This window comes from Lactuca serriola, chromosome 5, assembly GCF_051521515.1.
Source record: "Lactuca serriola cultivar US96UC23 chromosome 5, Lser_US96UC23_V15, whole genome shotgun sequence".
NCBI lineage: Eukaryota > Viridiplantae > Streptophyta > Magnoliopsida > Asterales > Asteraceae > Lactuca > Lactuca serriola.
In genome coordinates, this window is record NC_136412.1 from 53,223,857 (window position 1) to 53,239,036 (window position 15,180).

General features: G+C 33.9%; 1 pseudogene; it reads right to left on the reverse strand.

The window, feature by feature from the left end:
- Window positions 1-4,013: 4,013 nt before the first annotated feature.
- Window positions 4,014-15,180, reverse strand: part of LOC145049514 (pyruvate dehydrogenase (acetyl-transferring) kinase, mitochondrial-like) — a 28,079-nt pseudogene continuing 16,912 nt past the window's right edge.

A 15,180-nucleotide genomic window follows, 5' to 3' on the forward strand; every position in this document is an offset into this window, starting at 1 on the left:
CTAGGAGTCATTTAGTGATACTTTGAGGGAAAATAATGAAAGTTATGATGTAGTTAAGTAAATCCTAACCCTAAATATGGTATTAAACCCTAATTGGCAGCCTCCACACTACTTTGAAGTGAGTTCTTAAGTACATTTCCTTTCTTGAAGTGGTGGTGGAAATCTAAGAATTTGTGGTGGTGATTTTGGTGCTTTCAATTGGAGATACTTCTTTATTGGGTTTAAGACTTCTTCCTAGCTTCTTCTCTTATAAATTCATCACATTTCCAGAGGTATAAATGAGTTTCTTACCATCCTTTTCTATTTTTCAAGTCCTTGTCTTAATCGTTGAAGTATTTGTTGATGTTTGTTAAAATTAGAAATTTGGACAGAATTGTTGATCAATTTTGCGAGGGCTGTAGAGCTCGATCTGCTCCGAAGTAGGCAATTCCATAGTGACATGAAATTGTAGTAAATTGAGTCTAGTTTCTAGAAATTCTAATAACACTCTCTTTGGATTTCTAGATTCTGTTTTACGCTCAAAACACTGAACAGTGGTTGGGCTGGAAAATAAACATTATATTGCACTAAAGTGGCGTTTTTAGAAACTTGTGTTATTCTTGAGTATTTCAAAACTTCCAGGAGGTTAATAATTTATCCAGAACTTCTTTTTCTATATTTATGTCATGAGATTTGATAGGAATGAGAATTGGTTGGAATTGTGAATCAATTGTTTTCGGCTTGGTGTCATAATTCTTGTTTCTTTTATTCTCAATCATTGTGGTTTTTGGTGTGTGATTTTTTGTATAAAAGACGATGTTTTGAGCCATCCAAATTGTCATAAAATCATCCTCTATAGGTATTAATATGAGGCTTGGTGTTGGAGGAAACTCAAGCCTTAATGGTGTTTTCTCTTTAAGCAATGAACTTTGTTTTTCCCATAAAAGCAATGTACTTTTAGTCAGAGTTCAAAGTTGAAATTGTTATTTTAACTTCTTGAAACATTGATAATGTTAATAACTCCATTTCAAACTTTACAGTTGATTTTGGTTGTGGCTTAATGGGTTAATTTTTCAACTAACCCTTAAAATGCAATGCTTGGAAATTCTAAAAAATTACCAATCTGTCCATGTTTTGAAAAAAAATCTAGGAAAATCATCAAAAGTCAAATTAGGGATCCATAAACTCTAAAAGTTTTAATTTTGAGTTTAGTTTGTCCATGATTTTTCCCAAGACCTTATATTGTCCCTAACCAAGGTGAAAAATCATCTTTTTCACTCACTGGTAAGAATGTAGCTGTACGGACATGTTGTCTTGTAAAATTTATAGAAAACTATAAAAAATTGAATGGAGTTGTGCAAGCACTTTCTGAAAAGATAAAATTCTAATATCTTGGAAAACGAAAAAATATGGCGTCTTATTTAGGTGTAAATAGGGCTAAAGTAGCCTTCAACAGGTTGTTATTTCAGGTCAAAACTTGAGAATTTGACCTAATAACTTGCATGTTTGGGTAGTAAATTGTCATTCTTTATTCATGTAAACTTATAGTAATCCATCTATTTGTGTTTAACTAGGGGAAAGCTTGATACCTCATGTCCTACAAGATTTGAAGTGTGGAAAGGGTGCTTGTTTGACATAGGTGAATCGATCTTTCTGGTTATTTAAAGTACTTGTTAGGGATTCCACATCTTAGAGGTATTGAAATGAACCTAGGTTGTTTAGGTTGTGTGTACCCCAATTGTGAATGATATGTTTGTGTGAATCATGTTTCCTTCATGTTATTCTTTTTATTGTTTGATATTTTAACGTGAGGTGTGTGGCATGCCCATGATAGAAAAAGGGATATGTGATGGTTGTGGGTGGTATGTGCATGTTTTGTTTTTCTGTAAAATACTTTTCTATGTTGGTTAGGACAATACATGCTAGTGGTATCATATTCCTCAACGATGAAGTGATGATATGTGCATGATTATATAAAGATTAAAAAAATGTTAACTTGATGTCTTGTTACATGCAAGGTTGTAGAACTCGCTACTCGGTACCTGCTCGGCCGATTGGGGAGTAGCGAGTACTCGGAAGTACTCGGGGAGTACTCGGATTCGGTAATTCATTTAGAAATATTTTTTGGAAAATTATATATGTCAAAATCATGAGTTAAAATCATAATTTCAATGAAATATATAACCAAAATTAGATACATGTGAATACATAAAAACTGAAATACACATAATTGTCTCACTATGTGAATAATTACTGAAAATTTAAGATATATATGTAGTAATAATCACATGTTTGTGTTAAATAATTAATCATTAAGTGCATTATACATATTAATCTTGAAATTCTTGATTTTTTTCTCTTTTTATGACAATTTTGACCGAGTTTGACCGAGTTTGACCGATTTTTGGCCGATTTTGACTAAATCCGAGTTTTTTGGCCGAGTTGACACTACTCGCTTCGGTGGAGGGCCGATTCCAAGTAATCGGTCGAGTACTCGGCCGAGTAGGCCAAGTTTTGCAACACTGGTTGCATGTTTACATATTGTGAAGTAGGGAAGTAATATGTCATTTAATATTAATAGAAACTGAGCATGATAACTTAAGGAGGTTTGTAGTGTAATCCTTACGTGATGAATTGGTATATATTTATTAAAAAGGGGAATACACTTAGTGGGGCGTAAAGGGTAGCAACCTAGACTTAGGTGTGTGTAACGTTTCCGAATACTTGTCAGTGCCTTATAGGTTGAAAGATACCTAAAGGGAAAGAGCTTAAGCTAATAGTGATGTCGCACTACTATAAAAATTCCCTTTAATGACACGCATTGCTTGTCATAAAACCCATAGACGACATACAAATGCGTGTCAAGGAAGGCCCTGTCATAAAGGAAGACAACAGGAATTTTCATGTCTTAACCTTATGACGCACATTTACGATGCACATAGATGACACACAATGCATATCAAGGAAGCCCCTATCATAAATGAAGACGACACAGATTTTTTCCATGTCATAATTTTAAATGTTTTAAAAAATAATTGTATAGATTTAGTTATTTTCAAATTAAATGACAATTGATATCTAATAATACAAAATAACATATCATATGAAAAGAAAAAGACAATCAATTTCATAATATATAGTATGTGAAATACAAATAATCATTCAATTGCTAAATAAATGTAATACATTGCTATAAAAGGAGTTTCCCTAACTATATAATTTGATAATACATTCAAACAAATCCTTGGTATCATCGGCCAACCAACAAATAAGTAATATTTGCTTTGTTGCACAATGGATTCAACCTCAAATCTAAATTCTCAAGTTTCCCTAAACATCATCAAAAACACATGCATCGCATCTGAAAACCAAAATTTCAAATTATATATAGAAAACCAAAATACCCTCTCATATGAATATAATAGGACTCACTCTTGCTGGATATCCAAGAAAAGAAGGGTTCCATATACTCAACAAATCTAGATGAGCATGTAATATAGAAATAGTCGAACAAAATTGGTTTACAAAATTACTTTATTGCCCTTTTATGTTACAAGAGTTAAATGAATATAATAGGACTGTATGTGACCACCAGTCATCACAAATTGTTGGACAGTACTTTTCTGGCTAGCTCTGTGCAAAATCTTTTCTTCAACCGTTTCTTTGCATATCAACCTATACATTGTAACCTACACCAGCCACCAAACATACATTATTGTTAAGGTTATTTTGGTAAAAATAAAAAAATTAAATAAATGAAGTAAGAAAACTAACATCTTTTGTTTGACCGAAGCAATGAGCCCTGTCCATGGCATGCAAATCAAGAGTTGGATTCCAATTACTTCCATAAAAAATGACTGTGTTAGATTGATCCCTATCCCCACCAGCTCTTGTACTCTGCAAGAATACAAATATATCATTCCTACAACATATTATATATTACAATTATGGCGGAATGGAATCAATGGAGGAGGAATGAAATGGAATGAGTGATTGTAGTCCTACATCAAACATTCATTTGAACTTACCATTTTTTATCCTATTATCCGAATGAGAGGTGCGAGTTTCTCCAAATCCATAAATCGCTCTTCAACAGCGTGCAATGAATTTTTAACCAACTCAAACACCATCAAATGCAAATGCGTGGGTACATAACTATCAGTAACATGTCATAACATGGAATTTATTATAAAAAAAACAAAATATCTCAAATTGTTCAAAGAAACACATAACAACTTACGAGAATGTGACATCAAGATCACCATAGACCTTAACATCAAGTGCAGTGCCATACTCATGTAAACAAAAATATCTTGCATATTCACTAGCATGCCTCGCTACTTCTATTGGAGACATTTTTGCATGTATGTAACCAAGACAATCTGGTGGGGGGGTTGGTTCATGTAATGCCACATGTTGACTTGAGATTTGACCGAATTTTATAGTAATTGTAATAAGTAAAAAGTAATAAGTAACAACCCATCCTACATGAATAAAAGAGTAGGAAGGATTTTAGGATACTAACCAATTAGCATAGGACTCCCCAATTCTTGACATGTAAAAGAGATCTAGCAACTAGTGAATGTCATCGAGGTCTTTGTAATCAAGTTTTGGGTTAAGATATTTCTTCAACTGTTGGACACCAAGAGCCATGGTAGAGACAATGTTATTGTGCCTCACCTTGATTAAATTAATCATTTTGAGAAGTCTTGTTCGTCATTCATGTCTTTGATATCAGGAAAGGATCTAAGGTTACGAAAGGAATCCAGGTACCAATCTCGCACCTTACATGTCACAAACAGATGGAATCAATTTTTAATTTTGAATTCTTACACGATGATTTCCTGCACGCAACTGCTTCAATAGTATATCAAGTGTTTGAAGCTTCCCTGAGACCTAATCACTATACCACTAATTCATTTTAGGAAAAGGAAAAAGGAAAATATGCATAAATGTTATCGTTAAGTAAAATCTTAATGTGGGCATCTTGATATATCAATAAAAAATGTATTGTGTGACTTGATACCAAAATTTCGAGTAGGGGAAAGAAATCAAAGTAGGGAAAAGGGAGAGAAAAATGACACATGATGGCAATAAGTGAAGATAGTGATTTATTGTTATTACGATTTTAGTGAGATATGTGAAGATCAGTGAGGATTGCTTATGATTTAGTGAGTCAGCTAGTCGTTTTCCCCCTTTGAAACTTTTGGAGACCTAATGAATATGAAAATGGTGAATTTCCCTCTTCAGTGATCTACGTCATGAGAACAATTATTACAGCCATGGGAGATCTCTATGAAATTGCAAATTGGGTTTTAGGTTAGAGAGAGAGAGAGAGAGAAAGAGAGAGATATAGAGAGAGACTTACCTAAAGTCACATGAGAAGAAGTGTTTGTGCATCAATGGAAGAGATATGAAGATAAAGCATGTTATATGGCCACCAATTAGGGTTTTTTTCATGTGGAGGATGTAGTTTGAGGTTTTCTTCTGGAGAGAGCATGAGTAGTGTTGGATGAACAGATAAGCATTGGAGGCACTGAAGGTGGGTCAGGATAAAGATCCTAGGGCTTCTTTCTTTTTAACTCGAAGAGGAGGGTTTTAATTTTTCAAGTAGAATGGGTAGGGGTTTAAAATTTGGGGAGTTCATTTCCCTCCTCAAAACGTGTGTTTCATTAAAAAAAAAAACAAAATTATAAAGCGACAGACATACATGACACACATCTTATGATAGGTTCCCTCCGTTTTTTTCTTTTTTGACACTAATTTTAGGGCACACAAAAATGTGTGTCCTCTAACCTTTAACTTTTGGAAAAACGTCATCATAAATCAATATGTTTCATTGTTTGTGTGTCATTAAATGGTCGTTTTCTAGTAGTACCGAGTGGTTTTCTAGACCACCACTCATGACATGGTTCATGGACACTAAGGTGTTCATGGACTGGAGTGATATTGGCATAGTGATGGCGCTGGATCAAATATCACATTTGAGTGGGAAGTTTCTAGTGTTGGGAAACAACGACAAGTACCACTCTCAAATGATATCACACATACTTGTATGTGCAATTTCGAAGTAGCGAACGTAGCGAACCGGGAGCAATATAACGAGTGATAGTCACGCATCACTTAGTGCATTGGGTCGAGCCAATCACGTTAGTAGTAAATTAGAATTTACCTCTTGGGTTAGTGATGGACCCAGTGGGGGAAGGGTTGGGCCGATCACTTAGTAGTGAACAATTTTTGCCTTTAGGTTAGTGATGGACCTATGTATGAGCTGTCTACCTTATGGGTTAGTGATAGACCCATATGTGGGGTGTCTACCTTCCGAGTTAGTGATGGACCCAGGACTAGGTTAGGAATAATTAATATTTATCTAATATCAAAATATAAATAATAAGATAAGGCTCTAATGGTAATCTAGTGATGAACATTCAATGTATGTGATGTATATGATATGTGTGATGTATATGAGGTCTGTGATGCATGTGATGTATCTGATGATATGTTATGTGTGTTTTCCTAACATTGTACTTATGGTTCACTCACTTAGCATTTGTTGACACTTGTTTCTTTGCTTGTTGTTGCATTGCATTGGTACAAGTAGCATATTTTAGTGGCTTGGTGAGGATGGGGCTTTTGGGTAGTTACATTCCAGTTTATGTTTTAGTAGTGATACCATTTGGACATGTCATTGAATTTTATTAACAATTGTATTTGAGAGCATGTTTTGATTTGGTTAATGACCTTTACTTTGATTAATGATGTTTTTGGTAATAAAAGTAACATTGGTTATGTTTTCATAAAATTCAAAGTAAGACTTCCGCTAATGTATTTTGTTAAATGAATATTTTAAAAAAATTGAGGTGAAAATTCACGATGTTCCAAGTTGGTATCAGAGCCATGTTGTGAATGAACTGAATAAAATGGTTGGTGTTCAGACTCACAGTGTAGATTGGCTGAATTAGGTGCTTTAGGCTCTTAATGGTGGAAGGGTGTGTGTTGAGAGTTATATGTTATTTCTTATATGCACATAGGACTATTAATCTTTTCAATGTTAGCATATCCTCTCATCTTTATCGTGGAACCTATAACTGTTAATATCGCTCGACATTTGGAGAGTTTCCTGTGACCCACTTGCTTAGTTATTACAAAACATTCGTAGTTCGATATGTGTTGTGCATCTCAGGGAAATGGTGTTGGGTTATGAGCATTCTAACACTCCTAAGTGTACATGCAACCCTAAATATCTTGGATCTATGTTTTCTCTATTATACATGCAAATATGAATATTCCAAGGTATTACACTTACTAGCATACAATCATAAGTACTAGTATAACAAACTAGATAGAATACATACCTTTTTGATGTAGCTTGATTCCATGGAGCTCAAGAGCCTATTTCCCCAAGTGTGACACCTCAAATGGTTCACACAAGATCAAATACACTTGGAATAACTTAGAGAGAAATGAACCACTTCATGAAATCGGCTAGCCCTCACCATTCCTTCATAGTGTACCATTTTCAGGAAGAATAATATGCTTATATAGTATGTCAAAATTAGGGTTACACCATGTAAACCCTAAGTTTCATGGCCTTTCATTTCCATGATCCATGGGTACAAAAACACCATGGAGATTCCTACGGGTTTTAGCCCAACTTGATAATCCATGGAGCATTAGCCCACTATACAAGTATGGATGATTTACACAATCAACCCATATATTTAATTAGTTTCCTTTTGATCACTTAATTAATTCCAAATTAATTCTTGATCAATACTAATTAAATAATCTTATTAATATATTAGAACTTATAATATACTAAATAAACCTTTAATGTTATTTCTCTCATTTTAGTCTATCCAAATGCATGATGCCATGCAACCCAAATGGACCATGCCAATCAGGTCAAGTACATACCAATATATAGTTATGGACTTAGACACTAATCCAACAGTCTTCCACTTGGATAAGTCTAAAAACTATTATTGTGTATGACTTCAAAACCCGACTAGCAATCGTAGCTCTTAAAAGCTGTTGTCGTCAAACTCTGAACAAATCACTGACGCGTCCATTAGAAGAGGGATCATATATTCCTCCATTAGAGATATCATATGGACTGAGACATGGATTATAATCAATCTCTATGTCCATTTTTTGTTTCCCAATTTCTGATTTATAGTGACCGACTAATTGAACAAATCAAATCAGTCCTGGCTTGGCCAAGCACTTCGGGGTGTCATCACTAAATCATCGAGGGGCCCACAGATAAGGATTTTGTCCCGAAGGTATAAGGAATAGATAAACTTCAACTCATATGGCTTGTTCTACTACTTGATGAATCATACACAAAGACACGTTTTATAACATCGAGTTACCAATGCGTTTTTGTGCAATCAATGTATAACCAACTCATAGTAACAACTCATATCTCTAGGTTTGAAGAATATAAGATATTATCATTTCATGATCACTCGTGATAAAATCCATGAAGTGATTCCAATGAGTGTGGGTAGAATCCAATACTCAGAACTTATGAGCACTCATGAATGTTGCAGCACCTCTTGCTATGTCCACTACCTTGGACATCTACAAACCAACTTCATGAAAGTCTTGATTCATATCTGCTTCCAACATATGACCAAATGTGGATGGTTTGAATAACTTAGTCATTCAGGAAGAACGACCTAGTTATTCTGGAAGTCAAAACATGCAAAGTGAAACACAAGAATAATCGAATCCAATATGGTCTCATAACTTATGAATATAAATAAAACACCTTTTATTTATCACCATATTGATTACCCATCATTCATTGCATACTGTTTCAAACTATCAACTTTATACTTGAATTAAAACAATAGTTGTCCCATGCTCCAAGAATGTACATTATATTTTTCTAAACACTGGTCATGCCATACACCAAGTATGCACACTATGTTTGTCTAAACATTAGTTATGCAATACACCAAGTATGCATACTAAGTTTGTCTATGATCTTTACTTTGTGAAATAGATCGACTAAGCATAATTCCAATGATTCTCATTTCACAGTCTCAAATCCTTACCGCAAATGCAAGAATTCCAAATTCATGCCATTTACCTAAATCTATTAGATTCTAAACCTATATGCATCGGTCCTCTTGTAATGATTATGCACAAACTCACAAAGAATTGTCAACAGACATTACAGAGTATTCCAATGGAGACCAACTCCATGGCAACAAAATCTCATATTCAAAGTTCATTGCCTTTGAACATTCTTCTTGCATTAAGTTTCCTAATCTTACACAGATTTAATAAATAAATTCCACCTACGGGAACAACTCCATATTCCCATTTTGACTATCACTCTTGAATAAGAGTTGCCTCTTTTCAGAATATGTCAATATGCTCCTTCCAAAATTAACATTATACTTCCAACTGTCCCTGAGCAACCAATCTTTGGTAAACCTTAGATTGTCCTCGACAATTGCTTAATTATTTAGTCATATCCAATTCTAGACCTTTTCCCTTCTTAATGCCCCAGGCACTTGGAAAATTTTAGAAAGGATGAATATTATAGCACATGCAATCGATGCTATATCTGAAGCATATGGGACATGATTCATGATGTCTCACATAAAGACATGATACTAGACCAATCCTTTTGCTACAATATTTCTATTTGCCAAGTTCTCATAATTCAGATTATGAAAAGGGATGCTGTAATCATAATCGAATTTTATAATGCAAATAATGAACCCATATATAGAATTTCCTTATGTTGAGCCATTCCAACACAAAATTCATATATATCCTTGACTAAATTTTATTAAAATATCACAATATAAGTTTATAGATTTGAGATGAAGTATAATTTCCTCTCCCTTAGTTAGAGCAAAACAACTTTTTCCCAATTGAAACCTTTTGTTTTTCTATAATTAACATTGCTAACTTGCAACCTTTATCATAATTATCATGCTCCCACTAACATGATGATTATTAGCATAACACTTATGCTTCCACTAGCTTTGACATGTACTCAGAAATCAGCTGGACTTCTAGAAATCAATATTTTATTGACTTTCTTACCAAAGTTCAGACTTCTGATGCGAGATGCTTTGATAAGACTTAATCAAAATCATACATCTTTCCTTAGATAGTACACATGTGTGTCTAAAAAAAATTTAGAACTATGAAAAGGGATGTCGTAATCATAGTCTCAATAGTTTGGACCTTTTCCATTTCTCACAAGTCCATGTTAGTGTGCCGGTTAACCACACACGCTCCACTAACGACTTTGAGAATGCTAATATCACAACAGTTATCTACTTAAAACTTACTTAGTGAAAGTGTTTTCTCACCATCATTTTCATGAATCGTAGAGAAACTTTATGACACTTAGATTTTATGGTGTATGTGTTCCTATCCATGTGAATTTGTCAAAACCATAATCCCAAGACAAGGTGAGTGACAAATCCAAACTCTTATGGATTGAACTTTTGCAGTCTTAACTTCTTGCCACCTGGCAGGTGAAGGGCCTGACATTGCTTCCAAGTTGTTATGCAACAAATTAAGAACTCTCAGAACTCATATGCAAAGCCAACTTTAATTGGAATGGGCACAAAAATAGAAATATGTCAACACGATAGGTTATAAACCTCACGTCGTGTGCTAGTGTCAAACTACGGGTTTTTTATTCTTGATTCGATCTTGAAAAACTTTCAGGATCTTTAAGACTCCAACTGTCCCCTTGACATATAAGACTATCTTGCCAAATATTCAAGAGATAGTGCGGATTCTTTATCAAGATAAACACTTCACACAATTGGCCTTAGTTGGTCTTTGTTTTATCCGAAACATCACAAGTTACCAACTTCAAATGTACAAGAGTAGAACCCATTTTACTCTTACATTTGACAAGTGTTATAAACCTTTCTCTAAGATATGTCACTAAACTTATTGTCTTGGAGTATGACTGTAAGACTTGTTTTGGAACGAAGTATGACTCATCTTCTTGATTTAACCATTTCAACAATTCAAGATTCATCTTCTTAGTCATAAGAATGCACTAAGATGTCCTTAGAAGACCAATTGTGATATGGTTCTTTAATCATTAAGATGATCACAAAACATGATACTAAAGTACTCTCCCATCTTTTCAGATTTGAATAACTTTTATCTTTCTGCCTAATTCGATTCTCCTCATTCGTTCTGCCATACATTGAAACTCTTCCAATGCTTCAGAATTATACTTAAACTTGTAAGTATAACCATATTTACTAAACTTTAGTAAATCATGACGAATTGTCTTATCAATCTTTTGTGGTGGTCTTGACCAGTGCACAAGAATGTGTACTCAATCTCTTAGTCCTTCACTTGACTCACATATACATGTGAACAAGGAATTAGTCTTAATTTTCCAAAGATAAGAATTATCATTCATCATACTATACAACTTGCATGATTCCAAGTTTCGGTCTAATTAAAACTTGGGCGATGAGAATCTTTCCTTATTTGGTAAATTGAACATTACCACAAACGAAAGAAACAAATCCATTTTCCAATATTGCTATCAATGGAATCATATAAGAAACAATTTTTCACAAATTCCATTGTAAGGATACTTAGAAAAAAAAAATTAAAAATCCGTTTATTTTAAAACTTTGAGGAAAAACTTATCCTTACAGTGCAAAAGCATATGAAAACTTGTTGTTATCTATTCCTACGCAATATATCATAACTCCTAAGCAACAAATCAAACTTCTGATCACTGAACCATGCGATCGAAATCCATCTTCGCGATCAGAATCAGCATATACTTCCTTTAAGTTTCTTCACTTTTCTTTGATTCTTAAAACATCAACATGTGACCCTGTCACATCATGTAATAAGACTCTCATAATAGAAACTTAACAGAGTTAGATAATGGACTCTACCAAAAGTAGAGTCAAACTTCTTGACTTGATCAACCTTGTGATCTTTTAGGTAAATAGGCAGCTTTGCAATCAATGCCCCTTCCGTTGGCAAGAGAAACATATGGACTCTTTGGGAATGGTACATGGGACTATCGCAGACTTGCCTTTCTCTTTACCATTTGGTCAACCGAGTTTGACTATGGTCAATCCCTTTCCTTGGGAAGAGAAGGCTTTTCTAGATATCCAATGTTACCATTGTCAATATCCATGGTATTTTGGGAAGTTGATCTACTAATCAAATTTGCTTTACCAAAGCTCCAACTCATTGTTGATTCATCAGCACCAAGCAAATAGATAAGATCATTAAGGGTCATGTCATAGTCTATTTCATAGTAGTCTTAGAGGTAACCCGCTATGTGATTTAGAAAGTGATTGAACAACCAACTTTCATAAGACTTTTACACCCAAATATGCCTGCTTGTCAATATGTGACTTCATCTCCAAGAAGTGAGCACACATAGACCTTGCTTGCCAATAGAGCTAGAGTGACCTTGAACTTGTGGGTTAGGGAGAATAATTGGAGGAGGTAGAGGGACTGAAGAATGATTTCCGAGATATCATCTTCATTAAGAAAACTTGTTCCAAGAGTTCGTGGGAAGATCATAGATGTCTGAACCAGACATCTTTTGGGATATTTTCAAGATAATATAACACCCAATATGAAATATTAAGGCTAGGACCCAACACAATACTTTTATAACTTGGAAGAGGGATGCCGTAATCCAAGCTATAAAACATTTGAAGGTAGATGAATGACGATTCACCAATTTCCACCATGAAAACGAAACAATTTAATTAGGTTTTACTTGGATTTGAAACTCCTAGATCTTTTGAGGTTCATTCAAATGTTCAATGGCATGTTTCAATCTAGATTGTTCCCTCTCAAATTTTTTGACTGGGATGTCGAGGATCATAAAACAAGGTGTGAATAACCATGCAAATATACTTGGTACCCTTAATGATTACTCCTCAATCGATGTGTCGGTTAACCACACGTGCTCCATCGATACTATAACAAACATTAAGTTACCCTTTGCCTACCTTGTTAAATCCAGGTTAGTGTGCCACTTACCCATAAGCGCTCCACTAACCGACTTAAGCAAAGTGCAAAGTGTAATTTCTTGGGTTAGAACCAAATTCACATTTTCCTAAAGTAACTAAGATTGGAAATTTATAAAAGGTTTAGTTACTTTATATTTATCATTAATACTTTTAATGAAGGGAGAATTCTATTCCTTGTCCTACCCGTTCGGCTAGCGACCCTCCACCAGTCAAGGAAGCGGTGGGTGAGAGTGGACACCCATTAAACTGCCATTTTATAGGCAGTAACCTTATACCCCCTTATAGACCAGCTTCGTGAATGAGGCCTACTAACGGTAAGACTGACTTGCTCTTATATATATATATATATATATATATATATATATATATATATATATATATATATATATATATATATATATATATATATATATATATATATATATATATAATACTATAAAGTATAAGGGTTGAATTTTAACTTTTAAAATTCTAAGGGCTTAACTTGGAATTAAAGTATTCATAAGGGAAAACTTTACAAATTCCAAAACTTGAGGGCAAGTTTTGAAACTATTCAAAACTATTCAATTTCGTAACTTATGTGTTTAAAGTAGTTTTAATTCAAAAAAACTCTTCAAGTTCCATAACTTGAGGACAAGTTATGGAAGACTTTCAACTATTAAAAGTATATGACTTTTCTTTATTTATAACCTATGGAAATATTTATGAGTTTTATGAGTCTTAAATGTGACTTTTCATATAACTTGAGGAAAAGTTACAAAAACACATTTTAGAACCAACTCTTAGATTAATTTGGATTGAAAACAACAATTTCACATAACTTTTCTATTAATCTATGCAACTCATAAGAACAAGACAATTCAATCAAAAATTTTCATGTAATTAGCCTAACCATTAAACTAATATAAAACATGAAACTATTGACAATTATCTTTTAAATTGGATTAGCATGATTATTACCACATCAAAAGCGGGTTTATAAGTTGAAAAACAGCTTAGGGTAATGTTCCTCGTCGAGTGCATGAACCAACTCGGCGAGTTGGATGAGTTTAGCCTTGGACTCGTTGAGTCCCTTCATGGACTCGGCGAGTCTACGGATCAGACAGCAGCAAACTTCGATTATCCAGCCAATTTTGCAAGTATAACAAGAAAACAAGCCTAGGATCTGATACCACTGTTGGGTTATGAGCATTCTAACACTCCTAAGTGTACATGCAACCCTAAATACCTTGGATATATGTTTTCTCTATTATACATGCAAATATGAATATTCCAAGGTATTACACTTACTAGCATACAATCATAAGTACTAGTATAACAAACTAGATAGAATACATACCTTTTTAATGTAACTTGATTCCATGGAGCTCAAGAGCCTAGTGCCCCAATCATTGTGGTTTTTGGTGTGTGATTTTTTTGTATAAAAGACCATGTTTTGAGCCATCAAAAAGTTCTTAAAAATAGTCCCTAAAGGTCATAATATGAAGCTTGGTGGTGGAGGAAACTCAATTCCTAATGGTGTTTTCTCTTTAAGCAATGAACTTTGTTTTTCCTATAAAACCAATGTAGTTTGAGTCATCGTTTGAGGTTGAAATTGATATTTAAATTTCTTGACCCGTTTCTACTGTTAGGAACTCAATTTCCGTCTTTATAGTTGATTTTATTTGTGGCTTAATGGGTTAAGTTACCAATTAACCTTTAAAATGCAATGCTGAGAAATTCTAAAAAATTACAAATTTTTCACTGTTTTGAAAAAAATAATATAGAAAAATCATCAAGAGTCAAATTGGGGATCTGATAACTCTAAAAGCTTTAATTTTGAGTCTAGTTTTTTCATGATTTTTCCAAGACCTGATATTGTCCCTAACCAAGGTGAAAAATCATCTTTTTCACCGACTGGTCAGAAATTAGCTGCACGGACATGTTGTATTGTAAAAGTCATATCAAATTATAGAAAAATCGTATGGAGTTGTGCGAGCACATATGAAAATCTAAAAGTCTAATAAAATGGAATAAGAAAAAATATTGTAACTTATTCATGTCTAAGTGGGGCTAAGGTGGCCTTGAACAGGCTGTTGTTACCGGTCAAAATCTAAGAATTTGACCTAATAACCAATTTGCATGTTTCGGTAGTAAATTGTCATCCTTTCGTCATTTAAACTTCAAAGTAATCCATCTATTT